Source organism: Sciurus carolinensis, chromosome 7, assembly GCF_902686445.1.
Source record: "Sciurus carolinensis chromosome 7, mSciCar1.2, whole genome shotgun sequence".
Lineage (NCBI taxonomy): Eukaryota > Metazoa > Chordata > Mammalia > Rodentia > Sciuridae > Sciurus > Sciurus carolinensis.
Genome location: NC_062219.1, coordinates 95,381,342 through 95,400,749, shown reverse-complemented (window position 1 = coordinate 95,400,749; position 19,408 = coordinate 95,381,342). Strand labels below are relative to the sequence as shown.

The following is a 19,408-nucleotide window of genomic DNA, read 5'->3' as shown; positions in this document are numbered from 1 at the left end:
ATTTTTTTTTTTCTCCAAACTGTCTACCAAAAAATTGCCTATTTAAAAAAATCTATCAACCTAGGGTGTTTACACTTTCTAATTCCCACAGTCCCAATATGGCATCTGTGGGGCTAGGCATTGTTGCAATGTAATGTCAATAAAAACCAGATACAGTTCAGTATAAAGAAAAGGGGGAAGGGAGAGAAGAGAGTGATAGTATTTTTTCTAATAATGACAGTAACTTGTTGGAGACTAAACCTCTTATGAAAATAACTATACAGAGTAGGATTTAGACAAAAATCTATTTCCAGGCAATGGAGAACTGCTAAGGAAACAAGAATTTGAGGGACCAACACACCAGAGGGAAGAGGAACAGAAAATGTTGCTCCTGACATTTCCTCTTGGAGAATTTTGAATGTACAAGTGGCAGATGAGAATTAAAGAAACCAAGCAGGGAATTCTGCAAGTCTTGTGGGGCTGAGGGCAAAATATTGAAATTTAAAAGCAAATAATCATCCTTCCTGGGGAAATGGAACAAGAAAATTAGAGGATTGAATACGTGAGACTATTTTTATAAGTTCTTCAAATCAATGAGGTTTCAGAGCTGCTTAGAATTTGAGCCAGGAACATTTCCATCAGTGGTGCTGGTAACTTTCCTCACTGCAGAAACTGACAAAGAATGTGACGGTACAATCATGAGAGAAAATGATGAGCACCACTTTATTTGTATTTCTCCATTGATTCTTTTTCTGCAAGGTCAGATACACTCTGTTGTACACTAACATTTCTACAGAACCTATCGCACACATAATACTTTCATCATGGCTACACAAAATATTACATCATGGTGTTTTCTGAGGAATTTTCCATGATTTCATTTTTTTAACTTTATAATTTTATTGAGGTATAGCTCACATATCACAAAATTTACCAATTTAAAAAAAGTACAATTTAGGGTTTGGTATATTCCCAGAGGTGCTCAACCATTAGCATAACCAATTTTAGAATGAATTATCACTCCAAAAGAATATCTCACCCATTTGCAAGCATGCGCTGCAATGCTAGGTGACCAATAAATTTAACTATCTCTATAAAGTTGCCTATTATGGCTTTTTGTACCATAGTATTTTAAATACTACTTCATTGGATAGCATGTGTTAATACTTAATTTTTTGTTGCTGAACAGTATTCCATTGTGTGGATATATGATATTTTGTTTACCATTCACTTGATGAATCTTTGGGTTGTTTCCTTTTGTCCTGGTTATTATTTTAAAAATCCTGGTAAGAATACTTATGTACAAATTTTTTTTGTGTGTGTAGGTCTCTCTTGATTGTATGAGTAATCCCATGAATTTCATATATGTGTTCTTGTGATTTACTTAAGTCAATGCTTTCTAATATAGCTACTTTAGTGTAAGTCTTGGAGAGGAAGCTAGTATCCAGGAGTTAATAATATCCAGGAGTTAAATTGTGCTGCTGAAAATGAATGTATCAAAACTCTTAAATTGGAAACCATCTAAATCCATCTAGCGGATACTTCTAAAGTAAGCTGTGGTGCCACCATGCCTGAGAAAAGGGAGTGGGTCTACCTACATATACTACCCTGGACTGTGCAGTGGATGCTCTAGAGTCTACTGGGATGTCTCTTTAGGAGTGAAGGATTTACCACTTACTTCCTCCATTGGGGGAGCTTCTGGCAGATAGACTTTACCTCCTTAGCCCAGGAATGCAGCATCATACAAGTTTACCCCCCTTTGTCCAGTGACTGATCAACAAAGGACTATAAAAGCCCAGATCACTCACCCTCACTTGACAACTGAGTAGTCAGTCCAGGAAGAAACTTTACATGGGTATGACTATGACTAGAGCTTTTACTGAGATTGCATCTCATCCAAAGTTCTCTCTTCTTTCCCCTTCCTCTCATAGATGGTGTTTCCAATGACTCTCCAATCACGTGTTAATCTCCATCTCAGTGTCATCTTTCAAGAACATGTAATCTATAATAGAGTGATCACCAGGGTGCACTGCTAAGTAAACCAAAAAAGTAAAGTATACAGAGTGTGTAATTATTTAAAAATGGAGTGCTATGGATATATAAGTTGTGTTATGTGCTTATATTTAACAAGTGAGTAAATCATAAAATACAATTAGTTAAAGAAGTTGAGGAAATAGAATAGCAGTCACAATAAAACCATATTTCTTAAAATATATTTAGATGTATATTTGCTTTTGAAATCATGTAAGTATATTACACAACTAAAGAATAAAGTAAAAATTTTAAGAACAATTCTTAATAGTCAGAAACCAAATAAATAAATGATGTTTTTTAGTTAGTTGGTGGGATGAAAATACATAAAACAGTCTAAATATTTCTAAAACACAGTAATTTAAAGATACATCCCGAGCAGAATCTTAAGTGTGGAAGAAATCACTTAAAGTCAGGTGCAGTGGTGCCTGCCTATAATATCAGATACTTGGGAGGACAAGGAAGGAGCATTTCAAGTTCAAGGTCAGCCTAGGCAGTATAGCAAGACCCATCCAAATGTCTAAGAAAGAAAGACATCAACCAACCAATGAACAACCAAATGTTCAACAGTTCTTAGTCATAGTGATATAGTGTTATATATTGGAACATCAGATGTGTAATTACGATAGTGCCACTGAGAACAAAGTTTTTCTCATATTGGGAAAGATAACTAAAAATTCTATTATTCTCATTGTGGGTCACAAGTATCACTATAAGTTCAGGATATATTTTATTATAGCATCCACAATAATTTTTTCCTAGTGTTGACTATTGAAAAGATTGCAGAAAAATAACAAGGCAGTAGCAAAGATATAGTTTCCCTTCAGGATCTTTAAATACTATTTCATACCTCATTTCTTGAAGGAATGTCTAATTCCATATCAAGGGAAAGAAAACTATCCATGAAATTGTACTGTACAAAGGATGAAGTTAAAAACAGACACAACAAATTTCCAACCATTTTGAGAAAAGCTTAGAAATTTTGTGGTTTATGATGTACTTTGATAGGATCCCAAATTTGGTATTATTTTAAGGGTTGAACTTTAACTAGGTACTAATTACATAAATTCCCATAGGATTCTACCATGAACATTATATTTATTGAAAGTTATGCCTTCTGAAAAATAAGTGTAAATTAAGATGCAAGGAATAAGTTATCACTTGTTCTCAGCCTGAATAATTAGGAAAATGCAAAATGAAAAGAAATTTTAGACTATGATATTGTTACGTATTAGGTACAATTTCATGATTTGGTAAAATAAACAAAATCTTGTATCAAATATAAATTCTATTTTTATTTAAGTTCAAGAGTCTCATGATATTTTTCAGTGAAAAATAGGAAGATATTATTAGAAATTTTTTTAAATTTTAAAATAAAAAAGTGAAGAAACTTTTCCAAAAAGCAAAAACAAAAACAAAAACCATAAACTGAGTTTGTAACTTGTTAATACTCTATTTGATAGTTTATTCCTGAAATAAAACACTCGAGTACTACACATTACAGCATAACATAGGAAAAGGCTGGTCTTATCTTTCACTTGAACACAAGACTGAAATATAAAGTTTTCTTCCATTTAAAATGATTACTTGGTGTTGTGGCTCAGTGGTAGAGTGCTCACCTAGCAGTGTGAGGCCCTGGGTTCAACTCTCAGTACCACATAAAAAAAATAAAATAGTTACTTGAAGAAGTCATCTATAAAAATGCAAGTTTAGGTCAAACGTTCCAGCATCTCAGATATTTACTAGTTGCAATTTCCTAAATGTAAACCATATTTGGAAATAAAGGACATTTTACTGATTGACACCAGTCACAGACTCATGATTCAAGATCTCTGGGGCTTTACATTCAGAATCAACTTCGTCAGAAAAGAAGTCATTTTGCAATTTTGTAAAATTGACTTAATACAGAATTCAATATAGATAACTTTATTATTATGATTGTTACTACTACTACTACTACTTCATGATTATACATAGTATTTTTTTATGTAATGGCATTACTTGATTCCTATCTGTAATGTTGGAATGCAGGTTAAACCATTTCAGAAAAAGAAATTTTTGTATGGAAGATTTTAGAATTTGAAAAACTATAAAAGCTGTTAGAACTACACTAACATTAGAGCAAGCCTTTGCTTAAGAATAAATTGTTTTATCAAGTTTTAAACTTTAAAGTTCATGAAATCAGCTGGGCATGGTGGTACATGCCTGTAATCCTAGCAACTGGGGAGGTTGAGGCAGGAAGATCATAAGCTGGATGCCAGCCTCAGCAATTTAGCAAGGCCATAAGCCACTTAGCCAAATCCTTTCTTAAAATCCAAAGCACACAATGATTACACGAATAGTGTGAATCTATATCATGTACAACCATAGAAACGAAAAGTTGCGCCCCACTAGTGTATAATGAATCAAAATGCAGTCTGTAAAAATCAAAAGAAAAAAAAAAAAAAAAAGAAATCAGAGAAATCAGGAAAGTAAAGGCATCTTGATGAGGTCTCCAGAAGAAAGAAAAAAGCAAAAGCAAAATATGGCTGGGAATGTGACTCAGTATAAAGTGAGTTCAATTCCTGGGTTCAATTCCTGATACCAAAAGAAAAAAAAAATCATGAAATCATTCACTAACATTCCTCAATATTCCAAAATGAGCAGTAATTCCTTTGTATCCACTGTCCAGCTGTTGTAAATGATTTTCATAGGTTTGGCAGCATGAAGAGAAAGTCACGTTCAAGGATTTGGTCAAGGCAGGCTAATCTCAGACACACTCTGCTCTGATGTATCACAAGCCTTTATACACTACCTCCCTCCAGTGTCTCTTATTGGTCTCAGAGGTGATAGGAAACAGTGGAAAGGATGAATGTTTTTTAAATTCAGAGGATTCAGTGTAAAGCTCTCAGATTATTCTGGGAAAAGACTTACATCCTCAAGTGCTCTATTTGTCTGTAGGCTGGTTAAGAAAATTTGTTGAAATCCAGTAAACCAGAAGTTTCCTATACAGTAACAAATTAAGTAAAAGTTTGTCAAATGGTGTAATGCTACAACAATTCTAAGATAACTAAGAGAACAAAACTGAGCTGATATTTTGTGATTTTTTTTAAGCTTTATTTTGGTCTATGCAAGTTTTAGTCTCAATTATTTTGTGTATTTAAGTGTGGGAAAAATGCAAAGAATGATTCTGACAGAGGTAAGTTGAACTAAATAGTATTCACATTTATATCACACATTTTCTACTAATTTATCTATACCTAAATAACCTGCATCATATTTGTATCTTCATAGATATACTGTAACTATGGTTAAAACTATAACTGCTAATAGCTTCTATTTATCAATGATCACCATCATCAACTTTTATAAAGAGGCCTGAGGGAAGAGTAATTTCTATTAAATTCAAAGTATCTAAATAAACAAATATTAAAATTAATACCTGTTTCATGGCCTATAGTCATTTGAAACAGGAATAGCAAGTCCATCAACAATTCATCAGATGATGAAGGATTTCTGAAGGGAAAATATCATAATTATTTCTTTCTGAAAATGGCAACAAATATTTTCAAGAGGATAACACATTTCATCTACTGGAATTTCATCCCTATTTTCTTGTAAAATGCCTTAATATTGTCCATCTTTTAGTAATGTTTTTCCATCTTGCTTGTTTTTTGAGCAACTATCACGATCATTTACAGCAGGGTGTTAATTATGGCACCTCTGCATTCTACCTAATAGTAGACAAGGTTGTTAAGCCTACCAGTACCTTTGTTTCCTTATCTGTAAAGTTAGGATAGGAGAGTACTAGCCCCCACTGATTGTGGGGTTATAATAAGCTAGGAAGCTCAATACATGTTTACTAGTATTATTGCCATTCATTCACTCAGGAAGCTACTCTCTTCACTGTCTTTGTTGTTTTCCAATAGTGTTTCTCTTTCCACAGAGCATTTCACCCTTGTGGAAGTCACCAAAGTTAACTCAAAAGGATGACTGACTTTTCATCTTACCCAGTGTTTGCACATACTAAGTCCTTAAGTCATGAGGTGTTGCTGACTGAAAAGGAGATTTCGCAACTTAAAAAGGGATAGAAAAACAAAATTAACACCAACGTATCTGCTTACCCACTTTTAAGTTCTTTTTCTTACATTCGTATGGAAGAAAAAGGATCACAATAACAACTATAACAATTATTTTAACAACAATAGTTGTTTTCCTTCAGGGAAGTGTAATTTTACCATTAATTTTATTAATTCTCTTTCTTCTTATTTCCGTATACAACTTTCTCAAACAAAATTGTTGATTTACTAATTATATAGCTCATTCTGAAGGTTTTTATCCAGGTTCTTTTGCAATACTTCTTTATTATTCATTCAGAAACTCTTTGTCAAGTCCTAGACTCTCTGGAAACTGTACTCTGTGCTATACATAGTTGGTTGAGCAAGATGAAACCTGCCCTGAAGTGGTTTCCAGCATATAAAATAAATATGCAAACAAATGTAATGTAACTTGACTAGGTGCTTCATGACGTTAGGGATTCAATCTGTTTTGCTCCCTGCTTTTTCCTTGCCATACATCTTACAATCAACATAGTTAATATTGTATTAGTGATATATACAAGTCTGTCTGAGCAGTAGACTGAGAAACTAAATTGGAATTAGAAAACCTTACGACTTAGAGTCTGAAAGCACTAGAATTTGAACATCATACTTCATTTAAGTCCTTTGACAATCTTGTGAGCTTCTTGCCATTTAAAATGTTTTAACTCTTAAAATTTTCTTTCTCTATCATTACTTGTGCATCTTCTAGATTAGGCTTTAGGAAATTCTGTGCACAAGTGGCAATTCAGAGCAATTAAGGGATCTTCCCATCATTTGGTTTAAACAGACCTGGTGTAAATTCAAGGGCATTAAGAAAATCTCAAAAGCAAATAAACACTTCCCCCTCTTGATTTCTTGATGCCAGAAACCTCACCCTCTGGAATTTATCCTTCTGGATAAAGGCTCTTAGCTCATTAAAGTCTAAATATCCCAGGAGAGGAAGCATATTAAATTATCAAACATTTAACAACATGCTATAATTACTTTGATCCAGTGCTTTCCTAAGATCATGAATTGAAAGCAAGATGCTAGTGGAAAGGCAGGCATATTGAACTTGAAGGACACGCCACTGAGATTAAAGGCCGGCAGAAGATTGAGGGTACCCAGGACTGGCAGCCAAAACGTTGACCCCTCCCAGTGGTTCCTCATTGCCTAGTCTAGCTTTTGGAGCCTGATGGGATGTGGGAACATCTGTGCTGCGGCTGTCCAAGTCCCTCAGGTGTGGAAAATGTAATTTATTAGAAGTGAATTTGTAAATACAGAGAAAAACAACTGGCACTGTGAGGCACCAGAGACTAACAATAGCTGTAAGACAGCAAAGTCTTGCCTGAATACTGCTACTATTGGTGACAGTAAAAAATCATTCCAAATAACTTTAAAAAATATGCACAGTTATCTGAAAGTTGTTTACCTGTACTAATGTCTTGAAATGTTTCCCCTGTTTTCTTTCAATAGTTTAATAATTTTAAATTTTAATTGAGGTCTGACCCATTTGAGATGACTTTTGTATATTGTGAGAGATAGGGATCTTGTTTCATTCTTTTGAGTATGAATATTTCAGAATTCCCACCACCATTTATTGAAGAAACTGTCCTTTCTCCAATGTATGTTCTTAGAATCTTTGTCAAAAAACTGTTGGCTATAAGTACATGGATTAACTTCTATGTTCTCTATTCCATTCCATTGGTCTATGTGCTGATTTTTATGCCATTACCATGCTGTTTTGGTTACTATAGCTTTGTAGTATGTTTGAAGTCCAGCAGTGTGATACTTCAAGCTTTGTTCTTTCTGCACAGGATTGCTTTGGCTATCTGGAATCTTTTGTTGTTTTACTATTGGGCATGTATCCAAAGGAAATTAAATTATGTCAAAGAGAAACTTGCCCCACCATTTTTATTGTGGCACGGTTTACGATAAACATGGTAGGGAATCAATGAAGATGTCTGCCGATCAATGGATTGATTAAGAAAAGGTATGCATTCACAACAGAATGCTATTCAGTTATAAAAGAATGAAATCCCATCATTTGCAGTAACATGGATAGCACTGTTAAGTGAAATAAACCATACACAGGTATTTATTGCATATTGTCATTTGTGGATGCTCTAAAAGTTTATCTTATAGAAGACAGTAGACTAGTGGTCACTAGAAAGTAGAAGAAAAGGGAATATGAAGTAGAGAGAGGTTAGAGAATAGGTACTAAAGCACTTTTCCTCTCATCACATACAAAGGTCAACTCAAATGAATCAATGACCTAAATGTAAGACTGGAACCTACACAACTAATAGATGAAAACATAGGGTAAATGCTTCAAGACATCAGTGTAGTCAATGTGCTATCTTACAAGATGGCAGGATTAGTGTTGCACATTAGAAAGGGGTAGCGATAGTATACAACTTATAACATATTTCAAAAGAAAAGAAAGTGTATGGATATCTAAAAAAATGACAAATGTTGGAGGAGATGGAAATGCTTCTTGTGCTGACTTGATAATGCACTGTAAAATGTATCAAATCATTATACCGGGCCCGATCCCATAAATATGCACAAATATCATATATTAACTAAAACACCACTAGACTCAATCAAAATAATAAATTTCAACTTATACAGCTTGTTTACTCTTTTTAGAAGCAAAAGTGAGTACTAATTATATGGCTAAAAAATCCCCTGATTTATTTAAGCAAACTCTGCTAGGGATAAAACAAATAGTTTTAGTGCATGTTAAATATAAATAATTGCATACTCTTTCCTGGAAAATATAAATTAAATACAAATTTTATGTAAACCAAGACCCTTCTTTTAAAATAAGTCGTATTGTGACTAGTTCAGCAAAGCTAAAGAAAAATCACAACCAGAGGCACCATCATCACTATTTGTCATTTCTTTTTGAATTTGAACTTTTAACATTTGTACAGGGCATATATGTTCTAATCTTAAATGGTATATATTGATTCTGTAGGTGGACAAGTGAAAAGAGACAGAGCTTAACTTCACATTTTATCTTTCTGTCATTAAAAAGGGAGCTTCAAAGTAGGTGTTTTCTTTCCGCGTTCACAGTCTCAGATGAATGATGTAAGCATCTGAAAAATAGCCACAATTTTCTCATGTAAATTCTATTTTTTTTCTCAATTTGGGATATAATAGAAAGTGGATATTCTCAAGATTCCCAGGAGATACATTATCTGTATGTATTCTGTAGGATAGTTTGGAACTTTCTTTAGGAAATTTTGTGTAATGTGTCTTCAAATATTCTTCCATTTTATCATTAAATTCCAGTAAAATATTCACATATATGAACACATATAGTGTAATTAAATGAATAATACTATATAATGTGATACTCATAAGTATTTGTAATTATCAAATCATTTGGTTGAGTAGTTAATGTATCAGGGAAGGAACAAATATCTTACTTGTGAATTGAAATATAGGAAGCACTTGTCCAGGATATTCCTTAATGTGATTTCTAAATCTTCAGTTATTCACAAGTTCCTAATGATAGTTGCTATAGCTCAATACCTCATATGTCTTATGTGCTTTATGGTTTTCAAAACAACTCAGGACTGACACCACTATCCAGTCTTGTCTTAAACAAAAATACTCATGAAGTCACAAGTTTCACTTGTAAACTGTATTAATCCACCCTGAAATAAATACACAAATTTAAACAAAGAAAAAATTAACCAGTTCATAGGATATTTATGAATTTCATAATCTCCTGATCCTAGGTATATTACACATGGGGAAACACAGAGGCAGTTTGCATAAATAAAATAAGAGCATGCCCCCACTTACATTCTAACCCTACTTCTTCATTGTGTGACTTTCAGATTCCTCAGTTTTCTCTTTAGTATAGTAAAATGGGGGTAACAAATTATCTACCATATGGAGTTCTTGTAGAAATTGAGATAACATGCCTAAAAAAATCAGAATATTTTCACACAGTTCATACACATACATGCTTTCATGCTAACATTACTGTCAGATATATGAAAAAGTCATCACATGGTTCCTTGTGTTCATCAGTTGCTCTCTGTAAGCATTACTCTGATTTTCACTGGAGCCCAGATTATTTGATCCAATATAAGTCCCCAACAGAGTTTCTAAAGCTTCTAAATAAGTCTGAAATCACTTTCCTGAGTAGTTTATTTCCTGGGAGAATCTAACATTGTTTCGGGCATACATTAATCAACTCAAACTTTAATTCAAATATTTACTGAGTGGCTAGTCTGCACAGGACAGAAGATATTAAGGGGATACAAAGATGAATCAGGAGAGCACTCCCTAGGAGAGAACAAATAACATTCATGTAATTAGGAAGTGGCAAGAGTCACCAAAAGGAACCCTGGAGATGAGTTTACAGGAGTTCTGAGAAAAGTTCTGGAAGGTTTCTGGCTTAGGAAAAGGTGCCTGGCACTCTGAAAATCATTTTATGTCTGTTGTCTTATCCTCCCCATACCTGTAAACTCCCAGTTTTCTGCAAAAGCTGCAACAGAAGTGAAAGGTAGCTTTCCTAGAACAGTAAAGTGAAGTCTAACCCAAGTCCAACATTGCAACATTTTATTTAAATAATCTTCTGTAAAAAATAGAAAAAGCTCTATGTGAGGGCTAGGAATTACTGTTTTTGCTATGTTCTATCCCACTTGCTGGCTTGCCATTTGGATGCTATTTACTCTAGCAATTTACTTCTTTAGAAAATTAAATGTCACATGGCTGTCCCATAAGAATTGGCACAGCTTCCAAAATTACTTAGTCTTTTCCCCCTGAAGGAGCTTATACAGTAGGAGAATGTGTTTAATTAAGTGTGGGATAATTATATTTCTGAATATTTAAATCAGAATTCAAATAATCAAAATGAATATTCTGAATTTGAGATTAATAGCACACCTCCGATTTGACATGTTCTTGGTTGTTTTAATGTCAGCCTCTATACATCTTCAAACGTGACAAAGGTTGACTTGATTAGAAAAGAAATATTTCTGCACGGGCTTCAGGTTCCAATGCAGAGATGATACAATTATCCAGTGTTTGCCAAATACACACAATTTTGAAGCAAAGTGAGAAGTTGTTAGGAAGAGTGATTTTTGAGGATGGAATTGTCTCCATATTGTCAAAATCTGTTTCAACATAATCTCTTTTTTTCCTTTCCTATTGTAAATATGCTACTGCTGCCCTGAGCAGAGTCAGTTGAGCTGTGGAAAACCTGTCAGGTGAGCAAGCTTAATTAGCCTAGAAAAGTACTTTAGTGTTTCCAAATCCAAGCCCTAAAGACAGATATGATTAAAGTCTATAAAAAATAAAAATGTACTTAAAATGCTATTTTGAGGCTCATTAAACTTGAATTAGTCAACATCTATTTCTGGGGGCAGAATCAATTTACATTTATTCAATGATTCTCTTTGGCCAATTAATATTTGGGTGACATTAAATCCCTTGAATCAAAACAAAATAATTGAAATATGTACTGAAAAAAAAAACATTTAAAGAGGGACTGAAAATAATTAGAATTCAGACTCTGGACATGTGTTTTTTATGAAAGAATTTTGTACACAATTGTCAATGACTGTTTTTTTTTTTTTTTCTTTCCCTTTCAAGAAACACTATATATACTGAATAAAGCAAAGGAAAACAAAACAAAACTAAAACTGCATATGGGTGAGCTTTTGTTTCCAGTTTAAATAGATCACATTTAAATTTCAATTGCCAAATAAATTAAGGGGATACAGAATAAGCGACATTTTTAGTTCTTATTCGAAAGGGGCACACACAAAAAATAGTCTATCCTTCTTTGCTACTTTTTTGAAATACTTCTTCAAGCCTCTGGCAGAAATGTGTAGGATGTTCCTAAAATGTCAGCCACATCTCACTAACTTACCCTTTGTCTAGCACTCCAAAAAGGGAAGTATTTGAACCAAATTTTGGAAGATTGTTGGAGATAGAAGTAAAGTGGTTCAGACCTAACTATTCTGATGTTAGTTACAAAATAGTAAGGACAGCAAACTTTTTCCATAAAAGTACAGAGAGTAAATATTTTAGGCCTTGAGGGCCACTTAGTCCCTATTTCAATTAGTCAGCTTTGCCCCTGTAAGATGAAAGCAATCCTAGCCAGTACACAAACAAGGGGATATAATACAAATATAAGAGGGAGTATTTCCATCAGTTATTCAAGCAGTGATGTGTTCTGCAGTCTCAATTTCATGTATATAAAGGTATCACTGAAGAATCAGTGATGGGACCAAAAGGGCTTTTAGTGACCATAATGGATTGGTCTCCTCTGTTTCTGGATAATGATGTTGATCTCCTTAATGACTGTACTGTCTAAATTGAATTATTTCTGTACCATTTACAAAACCTAAACATGTTCGATTTCCCCGGGTGGTTTCTGTTCCATGTCCCTATGTCAATCTATTTCTGAAATGGGCATTTGTATATTCATATTTGTGTTTGAATAGAGATTTTCAAAATAATATTTCAATGTTTCTTTCACCAGAGGTTGCCAGACAGTTGTGATGCTTCAAGAACTCCCCATGACTGATTGAACCTGCTTGGAAGTTTGGTAAACTATAGTCAACAACATAGCGTTCAATTACATAAAAATAAAATAGAAATTATAATAAATCATTGAAGAAGTACTCTGACCCCTACAAGTGTTATGGATGCAAATTCTTTGTCAAGGAATGTGGCCTGAGTAACTTCAAGTCAGGTCTTTTAGGAGAGAGTTATTCAATCTCCACTCTCAAAATAACCCTCCTCAGATCTCAGGACGAAGAATTTTCACACCACTTCCACACTCCCCATGTGTGAGGATTGCAGTGTGTTAAATTAGAACTCGGCTGTATCACTTTCCAGGTTCTCTTCCAAAAACCACATAACTTAGGAGGCTTAAGCAGGAACATCACAAGTTCAAAACCAGACTCAGCAATTTAGCAAGGTTCTAACTAACTTAGTGAGACCCTGTTTCAAAACAAACAAGCGAAAAATTTAAAAGGGCTAGGAAAAGGGCTGGGGATATAACTCAATGGTTAAATGCTCCTGGGTTCAATTCGCAGTTCTTAAAAAAAAAATTAAAAAAAAGAGGGAGTATATGACATATAGAATATACACATGCAGAGAGATGTAATCTGGGGTCATGTTGATTTGAGATAGTATCAAACTAAGCCAAGAATTTAAAGAAATCCATAGCTCAGTGTAGGCAAAGCAGCAATAGAGATCACAACAGCATATGTCAAATCAAAAGAGGAATAAACTCTGAACTAACTGGATGGTTATTGAAATCCGTGGCCGTGTCACCATAGCACATCCAAAATTTTGCCATCAAAGAATAATTCAGGTACACTTTTTCTTTTTATATAATAGCCTATCTTTCCAATATGGGTGAATATAGGAATGGGAATTCAAAAAGTTGGGAGTGGTTGTTAAGATAAAATAATAATACTGTAGCTTTTTCAGTTTCTTCTTTTTTGTTTGTATTTTGTTTGTTTTGTTTTTTCATTTTGTGGTGCTGAGGATTGAACCCAGGGTCATGTGCATGCCAGGCAAGCACTTGACCACTGATCTAAATCTCTACCATCCCCCCACCCCACAGCATTTTTTTAGACTTCCAGATATGATTGACAATTAAAATTTGAAAAACTTTAAGAATACTTCTGTTGTCAACTCATTATTTCTTCTCAGAGTATTAACTTCTATATACATGCATCATTATTTCAAATAAAGAATATTTAATTGTCAAAAGATAATATAACTTTAAGAAAATATTTAATTTTTAAATAAATTTCAAAATTTGAAAGGAAAATTGTTATTTTATTCAGGAATGATGAAAATTGGAATTGTCTCTTAACCAATGTTTAGGATATATCAACAATACAGTCTTCTGATATTTGGACTAACCTCCAGAAAAAATTATTTGCAGGTCTATGCTTGAATTTTCCAGTTATGGAAATTTTGATACTGCTTGAAGTATTTTATTTATTCCTAGACTCTAGAAAGCATTTCTAGTTTGCACATAAATCTGTCCTCCTATGACTATACCATTAGTCCTTGCCTTAGTTATCTCAGACAGCATTAACACAATACTATAGACTAAGTGGCTTAAACAGAAAAAAAAAAATAATAATTTTTCTTATAGTTCTGGGAGCCAGGAATTTCATGATCAAGATACTGGTCAGGTCAGTTCCTGTTGAGAGCTCTCTCTCTGACTTTTAAACTACCTCTTCCTCATTATGTCCTCACATGGTAGAGGGGAGGGGAGGTTGTGAAGCCAGAATGGAAGACAGGCAGTTACTATAGGTGATCTGGTCGAATCCAGAAATGGAGACCAGTTTGGATCCTGGAAGTTACAGACCACCCTGGGAGACTGGAATGTCAATGTCTCCAGAGCCTTTTGATCACCAAGATTACCTGCCTCAAGATTACCCCTCTCAAAAGGCTGCAGACAGGGAGTTGTTAATTATTGCCTCCTGGGCTGCTTCCTGCCTGTGTCACTCCATTTGGCCCTTCCCCCTGCCCATCTGTTTCCCACCTTTTGGCCATCCCACCAGCATCTCCTGGGCCTAGTCACTTAGGTGGGAAGGAGAGGGAATAGCGGGGAGAGAGCAGGAGAACAGAGGACACTTTAGTCTATAAAAGATGTAGGGGGCTCTCACTTCTTGGGATACCAGAATACCAGCCATGGCCCCTTCTCCCTCCTGGGAGAAGTCTATGTTACTACCTTTAAATAAAACTTGCTCTAAATGCTTGCCTTAGCGTGCTTCTTTAATGTTCAAACTTCAACATTTGAGGAAGCAGAACTCGTCACCAATAACGGATGCTATCAGTTGCATGACTCTCTTATAATAAGAGCCACACAAGGTGAATCCCCCACCCACTTTACTCCTTCACCTGATCTTTATTACCTGCTCTTAGGACTTGTCTCCAAATACAGTCCCATTGGAGGTAGAGCTTCAACAAATAAAATCATGGGGGACGCATTCTGTCCATATATTTCACATTCTACCTAATACTACCATATAAAACAAGTCACATCTCTTTTGCTTATACCAATCCAATTTGCCAAAATTTTTTCAATAATTCTTTATAGATCCACTAATTTTCCAAGAATGGTTTCACTTCTCTTCCAACTTTAGACCATTCTCTGAATATGGAACAAAAGGCTTTTGTCACTTTAAAAAGGATTACTCAGGACATTAATAATGTGAGCACATTTACTTTGTCTTAGGTGGAACTTTAATTCTCATAATTCTAATTCTAGGTATCATATTAAAGCTATCAATGAGGAAACTACCCATTATAGAAAATTGATCATAATTTTGTCTTTCACAACCACCTGGTTTTATAATAATGACCATTCTGTAAATATTGTATCATTTTATATTTTTTCCTACACTCTAACCTCACATTGGGATGTTTGAAAGGGAAAACAACTCCTAAACCACAGATGGAGGTACCAGCCAGTACGGAGTCTCCCTACGTTAGCTGAAATTCTAGGACATCTTGTGTGATGTGTGATGCCCTTTGTGTTAATCTTCATCTTGTGCCAGATCTTCCTGGTGCACTGTAATTTAGTGCTCTTCCTAACCGGAAAGTAACATATGAGAAGAGGTATTACTTTTATCTTCTTTATCTGTGAATACATTTTTTTTGACTGCTTAGAATTTTTGCAAATATTACTGCTATAAAATAACAGTTCCAGTTTTGAAAAACTAAAGATGAAACTTTGGATGGAAAATCTGTTTTTTTCTCTCTTTTTAACTTGTTTTATTACAAAATATATACAACATAAAGGGCTTTCTGAATGTCAAATAGACAAACTATCTCTATTACTGCAAAAAATGTACTAGCTATATTAGTGAATGACAGTAACAATTTCTTGAAGGGCAGATTTTAAGGGACTTAGTTTTCAATGCATATGCTATCCTGCTCCTATGCTTTGTGGGCTCTCAGATGTACAACACAGACAGAAGAAGGCTTAGTTGATACAGTCCTTTGCAGCAAAGGGACTCAGAAGTGTTCTTTCTTGAAAAATGTAGGAATAACTCAGGAAAAATCAATCTCAGGCGAAAATAAATACAATGTAAGGTTTTTGGACACAAAAATGCATCCAACAAGTGAATGTGATACTATATATTCTATTGCACCATCATATTAAGAAATAGAAGAAAATGATCTGAAAAAAATCTTTCTTTTTGATTTAATCTGAATATGTAATATGTGTCAGGCCCTGTCCAAAACCCTGGGGACAAAAATGCAAATAAAATTCTGTGAGTGTTCCGAAGGACCTTCCCATCCAGCAGAGACCACAGGCATGAAGAGAACAAACTATAAAGCATTAGTCAGTTCAAAGTAGTGAATAGTACTGACAGGTATGTGTTAATGATGTTATCAGAATACAGATAAGGGAAAGATGGAATTTCCCTGGGGTGTCAGGGAAGGACTGATAATGTAGCAAAATCTGAACAATTGAGATATATGTTATCCATTATATATACATATGTATGTACATATATATGTATATAATTTTAAAAGTAGCATTAAAATTTTAGTCTATACTCAGACTCATTTTTGATGAGTTATAGTCATTCTATTATAATAAAAGCAACAACCCCTGAAAACAAATTCTCACAAATCTATCATAAATAAAACTTTTCTTGAGTTGGAGGAAAATGTGATCACAACAGTATTGTTTTAACAATTGCATTTCTTTTTCTTTTTCTTAAAAGTTGCTTATAACTTTGGGTACATTATATTAATATAACTCAACTAATCATTATTTTGAATGTCAAAGATTTAAAAAAAATTTTCCCTCATGTTCTTAAGTCAAGGGCAACTCTTTTCTTAAATGTAAAATGAACTCCCACCAGGGAATGGCATTTAGGAACAGTCAATGCTTTTAATATGTTATTCCAAACATTTTCTCAGAAGCATCTTTACTGAACCTGGAATAAGTTTAATTTCATAATGTGTCTTAAAATAAAATTATTCAGAGTCATTTTTATTTCAGAAATGTGAGATTGTTTGAATATTTGACCTAAAGTGATTATTAAAAAAAAAACTCCAAAAAAAGTGATGATACCTAATAAGGTTAAATAAGTCATCAGGAATTTATTTGCTGGAGTGGGGACTTCCTTTTATTTCCTCATGAAGATTTCAGCTTCAACATCTTCAACATCAACTGATAGACTTCAGACAATAAGCAGGAATAAGAACAAATAAGATGTAGAAAAGCAATTCACATTGCTAACGAAATTTGTACCAAAAATATCACTAAATGTGAATATAGGAACAATAATTCTAGATCAAATCCTGTAATAATTTTAATATGAAGTACATCTTCCATAGTCATGACTGCTATTTGACTATAAAAAATAACTTAAATAATTTTTCCTATTGATATTGAGGAGTTCTCCACTTTGGGAAGTATATCACTAATTATCTGAAAATAATTGGTATGATGATGAGACCAATTAAGGCAGTACATCTATATACTCCATTAAATTTCATAGCAATAAGCTAAAGTATTTCTTTGTGATACTATTTGCAAATATGAAACTAAATTTCTGATGTTTAATATTATGTGATAACATACCAGAGTAATCCAACATGAATATTCTCAGGTTCAAGTAAGATGTTTTAAGATTCTTTACCTTCCAAGTATATATGATTATTAGAAAAATCAATATAATTAGTCCAAATTAAGTAGCTCTTAGAATATTTACTGAGGAGTATAACAAATAAACTTTTAATAACATTTCATAGTTAATATGATATGCTAAACAATTAAAAACTTAATTTAGTTCCCATTCCCTTCCCTCAATGGCAAAAAAATGTATTCTCAGGTTGAAGTGACATGTTTCTTGCCTTCAAAATATAACTGATTATTAGAAAAATCAGTCTAATCAATAATAAGTAGCTCTTGGAATTTGTATTGAGGAAATTTTACTTGCTTTAACAATAAAAAAATGAAAAGAGAACAAGCTTTTGTTTGGAAAACAAAGTTTGGAAACTGATAGTTTCTATAAGATTTAGAGGTACTGGGTAAGTGGGTAAGTGGAAGGGTACATAATCCTTTCCAATAAACTGTATGTTACATGAAATAACATCTTCTTACTCTGATTCTTACATGAACAGAGCCATGAGTTGGGTATCATTATACAGCTATTCTAATACATCAGTTTTCTTAATCTATCAAAATTTTGTAAGAGTTTCTCATTATATAAATATAAAATTTAAAATGCTATAATTACAGTATACTTGAATATATATATATATATATATATATATATATATTTGATCATTTTTGCCAAAACAATTTTCATTGAAACATAAGAGGATGATAAAATTTGGTACTCTAGACAAGTAAAATAAAATTAATTTGCTTCCTTTTCTCTTCCCTCGTTAGCTAATACATCTGTTCTCAGGTTGAAATTATATATTTTAACATTTCTTTACCTTCAAAGTATATCTGATTACTAGAAAATTTAACCTAATTAGTTCAAATTAAGCAACTCTTAGAATTTGTACTGAGGAAAGTTTTTCTGTCTTTAAACTTCAGAAAATTATACAATAAATAAAAGATGCTTAGTTTTAAAAAGTATTTTTATGATCTTTATAAGCTTTTGCTATTTTTAGTATTTGATTACTGATTTACTTGATTTCAGTCACAAATTTAACCATTTAAAAGTAAAAATAAACAATGGTGAAGTCAGGAAGCAACCGAAACTTAAGGAAACAGAAAAAAAAAATAAGAGTATAGAAGACAAATTCAATTGAGATTAGTTATAATAATTTATAATAACCTATACAATAATAAGGAACACTACTATCAAAGATAAGAAGAGTTTGTAGCAAGCAAATTAGAGAAGGAACATGGGGGGAGACCAAGGGGAGGGATGTCAGTGCTAGGCCATACATATTGCAGAAGTAATTAGAAACCGCAAAATGTGGGTGGCCCACCTCTTTGGAATCTGAAGTAGTGATAGCAGAGAAAAGAGTCCTTAGGAAGGAGAAAGATGAAGCATCCATCCATTGCAATCACCGTGGGCAAGCCATGTCCCAGTCTCTCACTGGTTGAGGCAAGCTTCTCTAGCACAGGCAGGTCAGCCTGCCTTTCAGGGGTCAGACAATGTGTAAGAACTGCCTGTGGAAAGTTAAAACCTGCAATTTTGATATCCTTGTACTCAGGAGGTGCCATACAAAGGGCAGAACAATTAGTATATGGTCTGCAATTTCTTTTCCCCTTTAATATTGGCTAACCCAGAAACAGCACTGTGAAAGCAAATGGAAGTGATATTTTTGGACTCTCAGAACAGTGATACTTT

At 33.6% G+C, this 19,408-nt stretch overlaps 1 protein-coding gene across 1 annotated transcript in view; it reads right to left on the bottom strand.

Moving 5' to 3' along the window:
• Window positions 1-19,408, bottom strand: part of Eys (eyes shut homolog) — a 1,705,088-nt gene that overhangs the window by 549,049 nt on the left and 1,136,631 nt on the right.